We start from the raw sequence: 14,738 nt of genomic DNA, 5'->3' as shown, positions 1-14,738 counted from the left end.
ATACGAAAAAAGGTGTGTGGGGGTGGGGGAACTCAATGAATAAATCCAAGATTTTTAACAAAGCCATTAGGCAAAACTGAGTCCACCTCTAGCTCGCTCTGCAAAAACTGAAAGCCTGCAGCAAATAGAAGAGTTTCAGCTCGTTTAAACTCAGTTCTTATTTAATGTGAAAACTTTAAAAACTAGCCCTGCTTATACAAATTGTCAAATAGATACAGTTCTCTATTCCTTTGTAGCAGGATAGAAGGGGCCGTGGCTCAGCAAGATGGCTTCTGATAGCCTTGCAGTGTGGTTCATAATTAATATTGCAAATCAGGCACAGATTGATTCAGAAAGAACCCTGTTTGTCAGAACTGCCAGTTAGGGGTAGGGCTGAAGCTGAGAGTGTAGCTTGTGACTTTTGATTTTTCCAACCCTCTAGCCCAGGCGTTGTCAACTTGGTCCCTACCGCCCACTAGTGGTCATTTCAGCATTCTAGGTGGGCAGTAGGGGGTTCTACAGTACAAGCTGAATCCTCCTTCCATCGAGCACTGGTGGGAGGTAAGGAAATTTTACCATCAAGAAAGATGCACTATTGGGCGGTAGGTTTAAAAAGGTTGACCACCCCGATCTAGCCACAGGGTCAAGAAACACACACAATAGGAATACACCACAACATTTTTTTTGCTGGGCTCCATTGGTGTAATGAATATTAACAGTGAATTCATACTCAAGTGCTTATCCTTGTGTATAAGCACCAACCAACAGATTTGGAGGAATCCCAAGGTTTGCACAAATACCCTTCCTTGAAAAACGAAAACCTTCCAGAAAGAAGCTCTATGGCTGGGGAGAAGCCAAAAGGACCCCAGGGAGAACAGAGCACGAGGTATTGCCATATTACAGAAGACCATTGTGGTGCCCACAAATTGCACCTCTCATATCCACATAATGCCTCAAAATCTTGTGGCCCCTTTAAGTGATTAATTCTTTCCCACTCCTAGTATTCCATAAGAGAATTCTTTCACCCAGACTTTGTGGGAATTGTGACCTTCTCGATAAGCTTCCACAGGGATCCTCTGATGACACCTGCTGTATGGAATTTCTGCTAGTCCCAGAGCTATCTGTGGTGGCTGCTTGTCATATATTAATTAGTCATTTACTCTGGCAGGAATCCATACACTATGAGAAGGCCACTGACATATAAAAGCCACCAACAAATCAAAACCACTGACATAAATACTAGGCCCAGTTTATGTAAACCTAAGAGTGTATCTGTCCTGAGAACATCTCAGTTGGTTAGCCTGGTACATGAGATCCAGCTGAGGACTAGGAAGGATAAACACCCAGTGCCTGAGCCAAGGTCTCCCTACATCTGAAACTTAATAAAGTTGTGGCCAACATGTTGTCTTGAGTCATTATTCTGCTTGGGGATCACCTGGGGTTGGGGGGACTCTGCCTGTCCATGCAAACAGCTTTCCATACAGAAATGTTTTGCGTGTTGAGTCCCACAAGCCACCCCCAAATAAACTCACACTTCACACATCAATTTTTGTTTAGGTTTTTGGCATAATTTTGGCCACAACTTTATTCAAATACAAAACGTGAGTGGTTGCTTAGGCATTGGTTATGACTATCTGTCCTTGCCCTCAGGGACAGAGCTGGCCTTCCGGACACCAACGGAAGCCAGCGTGGGAAACAAGTATTGGGTGAGAATGAAGCTGGGAAATCAGACTAACATCTCTCACCCTCATGTTCCGGTGGGTACTTGACCGGCCCAAGTCCGACTCCGGGGACAAGGACGAAAGAATGTCAAGCCCCTGGATTTCCTTTAACGGAATTCCCATTCGCATCATTTGGAGGGGTAGGCACTTACCCCTCCAAGCACCACTTAACCAATGCCTAACCGCCAACCTTACAAGTTGTGACGATTTGCTACGTAGTAGGCAAAAACCAAGTGGCACCAGCCAATCAGCCAAATGGCAAAATTCCTACTAGGCCCCCGCTCAAAGGCGAACGACCCCATGACAGGCAATAGCAAGGTCAAGCAGGCAAAACCACCCTAATAAAAGGGCGGGAGGGCGGGTGATCCAGTTCAAAACGGCCAAGAGGGCGTTCCCTCTTCAGTCCCCAGTATATATAGCCTCTAACCCCTCCTCCAATTTGCCAAATTAATCTTCCCCTAGCAACCCATTTAACCCTTAAATGCTTGGGTTGCTAGCAATTTGCCAAGTCATTGTAGGGGTGGCCTGTTCCCCAACCGCAACACGTGCTCTCTGTTTAGGGAGAACACGCTTTGCGTGTTGAGTCCCACAAGCCACCCCCAAATAAACTCACACTTCACACATCAATTTTTGTTTAGGTTTTTGGCATAATTTTGGCCACAACTTTATTCAAATACAAAACGTGAGTGGTTGCTTAGGCATTGGTTATGACTATCTGTCCTTGCCCTCAGGGACAGAGCTGGCCTTCCGGACACCAACGGAAGCCAGCGTGGGAAACAAGTATTGGGTGAGAATGAAGCTGGGAAATCAGACTAACATCTCTCACCCTCATGTTCCGGTGGGTACTTGACCGGCCCAAGTCCGACTCCGGGGACAAGGACGAAAGAATGTCAAGCCCCTGGATTTCCTTTAACGGAATTCCCATTCGCATCATTTGGAGGGGTAGGCACTTACCCCTCCAAGCACCACTTAACCAATGCCTAACCGCCATGGAGCCCTCAGCTCCCCGCCAACCACTCACAGCCCCAGCCAAGACCTCAGCTTGGCCACCACTGCACTTATCCAAGCTTCATTCCCAGAAGCCGACAGGTGCACTCCATCAGCTCTAAAAAGGGCTGCCGCTTGAAAGGTGATGTCGGGATGAAAAATCACCTCTCCACCCAATTCCACAATCTTTCTGGAAACCGCAGCATTGATGCGCTTCCTGGCCCTTTCGATAGCTGCTGGGGAACGACTGCCCGTCCAAGCACGTCTCTGTAATAGCTTGGACCAAAATAATTTTGCTGTGGGTACCATTGCCCGCACCGTTTCCAGGTCACCCAAGATAGCAGCACGCAATGAGAAACAGTCCGTTGAAACCAGGTCGTTCTCCCCCAGCTGCACCACGATAGCAGCTGGCGGCCCTTCCAATAGCAGCTGGTTCCGAATCCGAGGCAAAAACTCTGACCAGCGCATTCCCCTTCTGGATAGCCAGGACAACCGTACGTGCGAAGGAAGACCGAGACCTGGACCCAATCCCGACTGTCGTGCCGCGACACCAGCCCAATGGATGATGCTGTGCCCCACCATCCATATGCGCACAGTATCCATACCTGGGACAAAATGAACAGAAGAAATAAAATAAGACACCAAACCATCAACGCACATATCCCCTAAACGCATTCGATTTCCAACGACCCAAATCCTTTATTCTGGCTGCTGACAAGCCCCAGTGAGCAGCCGTTGTGGCAGCCCCTATTCTAAAGGAATGGGGGGCGAAATTGCTAGCCGTGCCACCACAGGCCACAATTGCTTTACGCAATACCCTCGCAAATTGGTGTCTAGATAAAGGCAACCCATTCTCATGCCGAAGCAGCGGACCATCCCCTTGCGTTCTCAACTCCAGGTATTTGCTGACGTCCCTGACTGGGCAGGGGCCCGCCTCCCCCGTGGCAGGGAGTCGAATTATGGCACCCCTGCCCCCTTGATCTGTCTTCGAATGTCTAATAGTAATTCTCAATTCAGCAGGAAAGAGCTGAATGTCCTGGAGCAGAAGGCCCCTAGCACGACCGTCCCTGTGGCCTTCCACTACCAACTCACCCACTCTCAGAGCGCCAAAGAATGCCACGGAAAAGGCAGCCGTGAATAGGCGAGCCTCATACCCAGACCAACAAACCAATCTAAGCTTTTTGCGCAACCTGCTCAATAAGTCAAAGGTGATGGGGTGCCGGTTTGCCGGCCTGGGGGGGCAAATTCTACCCCATCCCTCGAGCGCCTTGCGAACAACAAACTTCGCACAAGGGTCTTTATCAAAATATGTTTTGCAGAAGAAGGCTATAGCAGCCGCTTGCATCCTAAGTGTCCTGGCTGCACGTCCCAATTGAAACAAGTGCGCCAAGTACTTCAACACCTGCGAAGAGGTGGGTGGGACCCCAGACGCCACACTGTCAGATAAGCTGACAAATGCCAAGAAATCAGCCCAGGCTTTTTCATAAGATCTTAGGGTGGAAGGGGAAACCGATGCCGCTACTCCCTGAAAAACTAATTGCTGCCAAGGTTCCAGAGATGATCCGGGAAATATTCCGGACGTATCCGCGCCTCTGGAACCAGGAACCTGAACCGCTCCATCTGAAAACGGGACAGAGCATCAGCAATATCGTTAGACACCCCTGGGATAAAACGTGCCGAGAAAACTATATTATAACGTAAACAATGCAACACGAAGTCCCGCAGCAGGGCCGAGACCCTGGGGGAGCGCGATGACAATTTGGCTAGGACATTCACCACCGCCTGGTTGTCCGTCCAGAAGCAGACACGACGGTTCCTGAACTCCTCGACCCACAAATGCACTGCCACTGCAATTGGAAAAAACTCGAGAAAAGTTAGGTCACGCGTGATCTCTCTTCCCTGCCACCCAGGTGGCCAACGTTGAGCACACCAGCGACCTTTCCAGAAAAGGCCGAATCCTAAGGAGCCGGCGGCATCTGATTGTACCTGGAAATCATTATGCAAGTTCAAGGTGTCCTGCCATAATGAAACTCCATTGAATTCCTCCAGGAATTCCAGCCAGATGCGAAGATCGGTCTTCACCTCCCGGGAAAGGCGAACCCGGTGGTGTGGAAACCTTAACCCAGCAGTAAGACGTGCCAAGCGTGAACAGAAGGGGCGCCCAGGCGCCACCACCCTGCAAGCGAAATTCAAGTGTCCCAAAAGCGACTGGAGTTGCCTAAGGGACACTTTTTTCAAAGGAAGCAGCTCCTCTATAACCTTCCTCAAAGCTTCCAGCTTGTCCGCAGGGAGGCTAGACGTTTGCTCGACCGTATCCAAAAGGATACCCAAGTAAGTGAGCTGGGTCGAAGGACCCTCTGTCTTGTCAGCGGCCAGCGGGACCCCCAATTCTTGCGTAAGATCGGCGAAGGCCTGCAACAGCACCGAGCAATCGCCGGTGCTGTTCTCAGAAGCCAGTAAAAAATCATCCAAATAATGTGTGACTCCGCCCAGTCCTGTTTTAGACTTCAGGGCCCACTCCAAAAAAGTGCTGAACGTTTCAAAAGCGGCACACGCTATTGAACAGCCCATAGGCATGGCTTTGTCAAAATAATACTTGTCCTCAAACTGGAAACCTAGCAGCCAAAAATCATCTGGATGAATTGGCAAAAGGCGAAATGCCGATTCAATATCACATTTTGCCAATAAGGCCCCACGACCAAACTTCCGAATCATTTTGATCGCTTGATCGAGAGAAGCATACTTCACGGAGCAGAGCTCCGTTGGAATAACGTCATTAAATGACGTACCTGCAGGGTGAGATAGGTTGTGAATTAAGCGATATTCACCCGGGGCCTTTTTTGGCACGATACCTAGCGGGGATATATGCAAATTACAAATGGGTGGTGCGTCAAAGGGACCAGCCATGCGATGCATAGCCACTTCCTTTGCTATTTTCTTGTGGGCGACCATAGGTAGCTCACGAATTGATTTTTGGTTAGCAGGATTCCGTGCCACGGGAGACATGGCTACCGGAATCCTAAAGCCAACGGAAAAACCATCATTCAAATAGGCCGCAACCTCCCTGTTGGGATAAGACTGTAGCCAAAGCTGTAGGACTTGCAAACGAATAGGGGTGTGGGCTAAGGATAACAATCCACTACTTTGCTGGTGCTGCAGCTGCAGTAGAGGGGGTTGGTTTGGGGGTTTGCTGAGAACCCCCTCTGCCTCCACGAAAGGGCCGCCGTCCACTAAAGCAAGCAGACGCTGCGTGTGCGCCGCCACATCTGTCGCAACTGTGGGCGTACTTACACCCCTGGCGCTGACATGACCCCTTATTAAATTCCCAGCATAGCATACGGCGGCTAGGTCTGAAAGCCGCCGGCTTGGGCTTCTGCTGTTCCGGCACACCTTTGTCAATAAATGGGGCCACATGGGTGGTCCACACATCGAGATCCCTACGATCCCATCGAGCCGACGGGATCCTGGCCGCCCGACGCCTAAAATTCTCATCGTATTTTATCGCCGCTTTTTCACCAGCTTTGGTGAAGGCGGAGCGAACGATGGATAAATAAACGAACAAATGAAGAGATCTCCGAGGGTAAGCTGCTACCACTACGCCGGCGAAGACTTGGAAACAATCAAGCCAGTGCTCGAAAGTTCTGTCAATCGTGGGATTGCCCGCGCGCTTTTTGGAGAAATTGACTTTCTCCTGGTCCTCAGATGGTGGGGCCAGCTTAAACATATCTACATACCGGCCGTTGAGTATCCTAGACCGCAGTTTCGTCGCCAGGTGTGAACCTGGAATAATGTCTCTGGCCGAGTTGGTAGAGACCTTAACTTCCGGTACCAGCACACCATCCCTACACTCTTGTACTGCCCCATATTTCGCCCGGTGAGCATTGGCCCTCCTTTCCCAAGCCCACCTGGGGAGCCCCGAAGTCGCCTCGCCGAAACCCCAATAAAGTTCTATTGAGCTACCCACCTCATCGTCAGAACTAGAAGACGTACCAGTATAAGAAGAAGAAGAGTCCTCCCTTCTGCGTTTTGCATGCTTCCGGGAAGATCTTCTCTGGCGACGCTTTCCGCCCAAAGATCTCCTGGCAGGAACTGGAAGGCTATCCTCCATGGAGGATCCCGAGTCAAGGTCTTGCTGTGAAGTACCTGGAGCCACAGAAGAAGATACAACATGTGATGTGCCTGAACCCGAAGCCACCTCTACTAAAGGCTGGACCGCCCTGCTCCGACGGGAAGCAGGCGTCGCAGGGGTCTTTCCCTGAGACACCCTTCTGGAAGACAGCCTAGTTCTACGCGAACGGGCACGAGTAGTAGGTAAGCATGAGGGTTGGGGAAGCCGGGAAACCACCCGAGCATTACTAGTTGATGGCCCTTCTCCCTCATGATCGCTAGATAGTGATGAGGCTGGCGATGATGGCACCAACGGCAGAGGTGGCCTTGCAGACGTAGAGGGCCGAGTGGAACAACGTTGGAGTACACCATCCAATTCAGCCGCAAAACGAGACATGGCCGCTGGATCATCGGCTATGCCTGCCATAAATGACTGAACCCGCCCAATCGATTGATTCGGGGCAGGTGAACGCAATGCTTGGGAAGGACCCCTGATAGGTCGCTTTGCAGTAGTAGACTGGCCAGTTCGGGCAGCAGCCTTCTTCGGGGCCATACCTACTAGTTTAAAACAAAGAAGGACAAGGAGGGCCCTGATTAAAAACCCAAGCAGAGCTGTCAACCGTGCTAAAGAATTGACCAAACCAGCCAAAAGGCCTTTATTAATTATTAATTAATTAATTAATTATTAAATTAATTAATTAATTACAAGAACAGTGCGCCCCCTAAAGCTGTCCTGCAGGGCAGTAGCAGTCCCTGCAGTGCAGTAGCAGTACCAGGCCAAGCCACCGAGTGGACCTATACAAGGTTAATTACAGCAAGCCGCTATACCAAGGCCACCCAGCAGGTGGCACTGTTTGACCTGAACAAGTACTATAGAGCTGCAGTGCTGCGCTGAGCCACTAGGGGAGCTCAGGAGCAGGCAGCCTGCAATAGCTCTCCACGGCCACTAGAGGGCCAGCCAGCAGTCAGGAGACAAACGCTGGCAAACAAGATGGAGGACCCCAATGAACCAGGAGGTCCCCAATTAGAAAAAATGCAGACCGGGGCTAGGCCTCGGCCTGCACGCCTTCAATGCGCCCGCGCGGTTAGCGGGCCGCGCCGTCGCGCCGCCCGGGCTCCTCCGATCAAGCGGGAGCAGGCCGCAGGCCCCGCCGCGCCAAAGGCAAAAAATTTCTTTCTTCCCCCCCCACAGAGGCCCGAGAGAATAGCGCGGCAGCCGCGCCGGCAGAGCCAGAAGCGGGAGCGCTCCAACACCACCCGACCAGGTAAGGCAGAAGGGTGGATGGGGGTCGGGAGGGGGAGACAAACCCGCCGTGCCCCGCGGCCGCGAGGCCACGATCGCTGCCGAGGAGGGGGGGAGGCGCGGCGCGGCCGCGGCCTACCGAGAGCAGCCGCGAGGCCCTCCTCGCTCCCCAGGGCCTCCAAACACCGGGGCCTGGCGATAGAAAGGGCCGGGCCTTAAGGCCGCCGCAAGGCCCAAACAAAAGAAGGGGGGCGGAGGCGGATGAAAGGGGAAGGGAGACGGCCGCGATCCGCCGCCGCAGCGTCAGCAACCCGGGGGGGGGTGTTCCGACGGCCCTAAAAGCGGCCGCAAACCTGCCCCCACTAGGCCTCCCCCAGGCCGGGGGGGGTCCCCACCCTCAGCCTTCTAAGACCTAGCCAGGGGTTGCTAAATTAAAATTAAAATGAAATAAACGAATAAAAAAGGGGGTAAAATGAATGAAACAACCAACGGAAATAGAAGAGAAAAGTCAAAGGGAAATTCAGAAAAGGAATATAGGGGGGGATAAGGTCAGAGAGCAGAAATAAAGGCAAGAAATCAGGGAATTAGTCAGGCTTAATACAACCGTCTTTAAGCTGCTCCTTGATCCAGTTCAAAACGGCCAAGAGGGCGTTCCCTCTTCAGTCCCCAGTATATATAGCCTCTAACCCCTCCTCCAATTTGCCAAATTAATCTTCCCCTAGCAACCCATTTAACCCTTAAATGCTTGGGTTGCTAGCAATTTGCCAAGTCATTGTAGGGGTGGCCTGTTCCCCAACCGCAACACGTGCTCTCTGTTTAGGGAGAACACGCTGTGTCGCACAGCCCATTCATAGGTCTCTGTATTCTAGAATGTGTGAAAGTTATAAGCACATTACAAACTAGACAGAACTGCAATGCCTGGATGATTCTCTCCTTTTGTTGCTCATTAAGCATTTTGCCTTAGGGTTCAAGCTCAGCAGGGTTTAGGTCCTATTTCTGTATGTCGCATAAGGCTTGGATTCCAAAAAGCTCCTTAATCACTTCAATCCTTTTTGAGAGTGTGTGTGGTTTGCACAATACCCTTAGGATGTAAGCAAGCACATGAAATTCCCTGAGTCACATCAAGGAGCTGGCACTGTTCCGAGAACCACTGTGTTTTTGTTTCTGTTGTAACACCAAACATTTCAATTTCATTGGACTCAAAATGTTGAGACAAGGAGGGTGAGCTGACTCTTCCAGATAAGGCTGTCTCTTTAAGAATTGTGTATTAAAACAAAACAAGCCCTGAGCCCCCGTTTATAACAGTCATAATCTTCTTGATGTGCTGCTGTGATAATGGTAATCCCTTTGATTTGCTCGTGTTAATGACCCTTAACTCCGCCTTGGGTTACTGTCACTACGTACTGGTCTTTAACTGCAGAACAGTAAGAAATGAAAAAGAGAATAGCAAACTGTTTGCCTAGTGTTATTGCTCTGGCAATGAAGACAATATCATTTTATCTCATATTATCACAGCTCTCTGAAAAATAGTGGAGACACGGTGGTCTACCAGCAGTTCCTAGAAGGCGCTAGCTGCTTCACAGGAGTAGGGTGATTTGTTTTCCCATTGGGATGAAAATAAAAGTAGTATCAGTCCTGGCAAACACTTCCTCAACACTTCATAGAATATTCTTGGAAAACCCAGGGTGGAGTGCAATGATTTCTGGCAAGCACTACTTACTGACCATTGCTGGTCAATTCACCAACCAGTGTGCAGAGTAAATGAAAAATAACTTTTCCAAATTTGCAACTCAATCCTATGCATATTTTGTGAGAAGGAACTCCTATTGTGTTCTATTGAACCTACCTCCTAATACGTGCATTTAAGGCTGCATTCTTATATTGCAACTAGGAATGTTGGGAAATTATGAAGGAAATGGTAAGGGGAGCAGAAATTGCTGGTGTTTGCTTATTTGATCCATGTCTATGTTGGAAGTGTCAGGGTGCAAATCAGCCTATGTGATCTGTGTTGATCTTTCAGTGTTAGACTGCTACTTTTAGGGTTACTGGCCTTCCTCCCTCAAGTCTTCCTCTTGAGTGCAGACATATTTTGGATCTCTCTTCTCTTGAGATGCAAAAGCAAGCATGGCTCATTTCATCTCCACCATAGCCAGATAAACCAAAGCATCTTTCCAAACATTGTGTATTCCTGATAATAAATATAAGCCTTCTTGTTTTCTTAAACCCAGAGTGTAAGTGAGATTGCGTCCAGGGGAAGTGTGCTCCTTCTCGGTAGTGGCATCCACCCTGTGGAACGCCCTCCCACCAGATGTCAAAGAGAAAAATAACTACCAAACTTTTAGAAGACATCTGAAGGCAGCCCTGTTTAGGAAAGCTTTTAATGTTTAATAGGTTATTGTATTTTAGTGTTTTGTTGGAAGCTGCCCAGAGTGGCTGGGGAAACCCAGCCGGATGGGAGGGGTATATTATTATTATTATTATTATTATTATTATTATTATTATTACAGAGATTCAGTTTTAGTTAAGCATTTGGAATGGAAACCAATCCAGTGATCAATATCCACTGTGGTTGTTGTTTTCAGTTCACAAACAAGTAATTGATGACTTTTCCATTGCATTGTGTTTCCAGTGCATGGAAACTTTCCCCACCAAAATGAATGGTGTATAACATAACTAACGCTGCAATTAGTTATATAAAATTCCACCATGGTGGGCTAACATGGTTTTTGCCAGAAGCTGAACTGCAGCAGAATGGCAACACTGGCATGCAACAAGCACAAGTCAAAATGGAAATCAATGCCTTCCTATATCTTCAACTCTCTGCACATTTAGGAGTAAACTTCACTAAGTAAAATGGGACTGACTTCTTAGTAAGCATGCAGAGGATTACATAGTCTGAATTACCTTCACTTCCAAACATAGAACAGTTTACAGTATAGAAAATTAAACAATGTAGTTAAATGCAGCTAGTCTCCCACCTAGGCAGTTTAAAGGGACCAACCTGCTTAGTTTTAGTCATAAAACTGTCTCATAAATCCTAATACAATTTCTGGGCCATAAACCCTTTGGCTAACCTGCGAGTAAGCCCCATTGGGCACAACAGGACTTTCTTTTAGGTGAACACATGGAGTTGAGGTTGCTCTTATGAACTATTTCTGAAGTTGTAAAAACTTCTAGCTGAAAATATGTATCAAAAGACAAAGAGGAGGAGGAAAAAAAGGCTTCCATATTTTTGCTCTAAATGAGATGGTTCAGGTTTTTATTCAGTGAGGGATGCAAAATTGGCTCACGTTTGCCAGTTTGCACAGGTGCAGATGTGTTTGATCATATGGGATGCTTACTGACAGCCAAGGGCACATCTCCAAATTGCAGACCCAGATGCTTGGATCTTTGCTGCCTTCTTCACTGCCGGAGATGGAGCCGCATGCATTCACCTACTTGCTCTCTCGCTAGACTAGGAAGCCAATCTCTTTTATCAGACAAAATGTGCTAGGAGAATCAGGTGGTGTCTCCAGATTGTCATAGCCAGTGTTCCTTTAAAATGAAATAACCCTATTTTATACTTGGTTTATCTACACCCCCGTGTCCTGGCCTAATCCCCCCTCCTGCTACAATTCTAGGAAGAAGGGAAAAAAGCTATCCCCTCCAGCAAAACTCCTTCCTCATGCTTCTCCTCTTTCTTGATCTCTGGTGGCTCTTGCATCTATTATGGCACTCTGCATGAAACAAGCTCGTGTCAATTCCCACTCTTTCATCTTCATTTTTAATTAAATTCACTTGTTTTGTTCATGGCAATATAAAAATCTGCCTGTCGCAGTTTATTAAACTCTGGCAGTATGAATATGTATTTTAGATGGAAAGCATTTCAATATTTTTATAGATAAATTGCTCCCGAGTTTAAAAATAAAACAGAGAGGAAACAAAAGAGGAAGGTGGGAAGGGTGCTTTTTCGTGCCTGCAATGCAGACCTTTTTAGTTGTTCAGTCTTGAAATGAGTGAAGAACATTTATTGCCGCAATTCAGCAAGAGGATTGAGTAAGCCTGCTTGAACTTGAAGACAGGAAGGACAATCCTATACACAAGAACCTGGTGTAAAGTTAAGCCAAGCCAGGATAAATAAATCAGATCCAAACCCCATGTCAGTATCCCAGGGTGAGAGGCTGGGAGGAGAAAGGATTCCAGTTGAGAGCTGGGAGGGACTTCCTTTTGTGTGTGGAAGGGGCTGAGAATGGCCTTTAGGAGAAGACTCCTACCTTTAGTTGTTCCATTTGTAATTTTTGTAGTTATTATCTTGTATTGTCATGAACTTCAATAAAAGTCTTAAAAATATATTTTTCATTAATGCATTTATACAAAAAAAATAGCATACATCAAATTGTTGCCTCAGCTCCTTCATGGCTGATACAAATTCAGGATGTTGCTTATGTCAGTCATCCCTCTCCCTATTTTATCATCAGTCCCTTTGTGGGATACTGCTATGGTGATCCTGTCAAATGTGGATGTCCTTATTTTACTGACCCCCAGAAGTGGTCAACAGGGCTGGCCACTTGGGGATAGCACTCTTTTTAGTGGTGCCAGTGGCAGCATCTAATAAACAATACAAAGAGGTACTACATCATGAGGATCAACAGCTTAACCTTCAAATCCTAGGGCCAGCTAGTCAAATATATTTTGCTTCCCCTAGTGGCCACACCTCATCATATGCGAGATACAGTCTTAGAGTGATGCAGCCATATGCAATCACATATGCTTCCTCACTATGTTGGAAGGGAGTGTATTTGTAGCATAGTGCCATAAAACTGCTTGGGGCAGCAAAATGTCCCCAATGAATGACACAGCTCTGAATGCCTGCATAAAGCCACAGGCTATGATGATACAGTGATACAGTGGATGTTCGCCCTAGTTCTAAACACTTGCCTCATGGAATTAGGCTGTAACTTCTTGAAAAATGCAATAAGGAGACTGCTGGGCCATACCTTGGCTATTTACTGACCATGCTTGTTCCCTCATGTCTGTCCCTGCTTGCAACTCCTTGACTCATTAATCAAGAGTGCTGAGCAAATGTCCATTTCCTGCACTGCAGCTCTGACCTGCTTTCACAGTTACTAGATTAGCACAACCCAACACACATATTCTTTAAACTGCGGCAAAGGCCAGGCTGGCTTCTTATCTTTTGTTTGCACAGGAGGCAAAACGAGCAATAATTATGTCTCAGGGCATGCTTGCAATTCTACTTTGCTTCAGCTGATTCATTCATAATGTATTTCAATACCGCCTTTCAGCTCTGGAAAAGAGCTCCCAGCAGCGTGGCGCCTGTTCAGATGGACCGAGATCCTCAGTATCCTTGCTAAACTACAGTCTGGTTAGCATCTGTCTGTCTTGGAAGACAATGGAAGAGTGTGACTTCGGGGATGAAGTCGAACCATTGGAGAGTTGCAGCATCTGCTGTGGTTGCCGTGAGTGAAATGGGAGAGACATGTTTTGTTGCAGCTGGGCAGATGAAGGCTTCCAGTTGTGTTGATGCAGGTATACCATGATGTTTCTTCTTTCTGTGCTCCTCTCAGCAGACCAGACCGCCTCTGGTCACTGTTGTGCACACATGACCTGATTGTGTCCAGACACTGTGGTCGGCTGCAAGGGATTCCCACATGGTGGGGTTAATGTTGTCAGCCTTCATATCATCTTTTCAGACATCTTTGTAAGCAGACAACACCACTGGGCAGGAATGGATCCACCCTTCCCTGTATCTAGGAATGCCTATACCTGTTTTTATCTGTTTTCAAATGGACACACTACAAGGTAATGCAGAATCAAACAGCACTGAGCTTTTATTTTTGGAATTAAACCAGTTTCTCAAGAAGAGCTTGTCAGTGGCAAAAAATATGCAGTGGATCTAGATTGTGTGGGGACCACAAAACAAGCATTCAGTTTCTATTGTTTCTAGAGCAAAATGTCATGTATCCACAGTCCTAGTTTGTCCCCTCTGAGGACTGGGATGGACTGGATTTTAATGGGACCCTCCATCTCTAGTGGCAAGTGGAAAAAAGGCCTTACAGTGGTAGATTGCACTTCATCTGCTCATTGCTAACATACAATACATAAAAATCCTATATAAAATAAGAATAAATGCCCTGCAAATTCAAATCACCACAAAGCGGATTATGCAGCAAGAATCATCTCAACTAATTCTGAATATCATATCTGGCATACTGTATCAATTTCTCCTAAAGCCTGAATGAATAAACACACTTCTAAACATGATGGAAATGAAATACTGGAGCCGCGAGTGGAGGGGGGTGAGTTGTTCATTTTTGGTACATCCTTATTCATTCTGCTACTTTTTACTGTTACAGTGGTACTTTGGGTTACAGATGCTTCAGGTTACAGGCTCCGCTAAGCCAGAAACAGTACCGCGGGTTAAGAACTTTGCTTCAGGATGAGAAAAGAAATTGTGTGCTGGTAGAGGGAGGCCCCATTAGCTAAAGCGGTACCTCAGGTTAAGAACAGTTTCAGGTTAAGAACAGACCTCCAGAATGAATTAAGTTCTTAACCCGAGGTACCACTGTATTAGTCACATTCGCTCCTTTCTTGTAGACCACTTTAAATGCTTTCCGTAGACGACTGTCATATAAATGTTTTAAACAGATAAATAAGGGCATGAAAGTAGACAGAACAAGTTCATGGAGGCTAACATGTCCTCA

The 14,738-nt window shown here is 47.5% G+C and overlaps 2 long non-coding RNA genes across 4 annotated transcripts in view; one reads left to right on the top strand and one right to left on the bottom strand.

The window, feature by feature from the left end:
• Window positions 1-14,738, top strand: part of LOC309373820 — a 256,704-nt gene that overhangs the window by 44,734 nt on the left and 197,232 nt on the right. The window lies entirely within an intron of this gene.
• Window positions 1-14,738, bottom strand: part of LOC309373858 — a 30,798-nt gene that overhangs the window by 6,058 nt on the left and 10,002 nt on the right. The gene's annotated exons all lie outside the window — the stretch shown is intronic.

The sequence above is a fragment of the Podarcis melisellensis genome, assembly GCF_964234715.1.
Source record: "Podarcis melisellensis genome assembly, chromosome: 7".
NCBI classification, from domain to species: domain Eukaryota; kingdom Metazoa; phylum Chordata; class Lepidosauria; order Squamata; family Lacertidae; genus Podarcis; species Podarcis melisellensis.
Note: the sequence above shows the minus strand (reverse complement) of the source record. Positions and strands in the feature narration are given on the sequence as shown.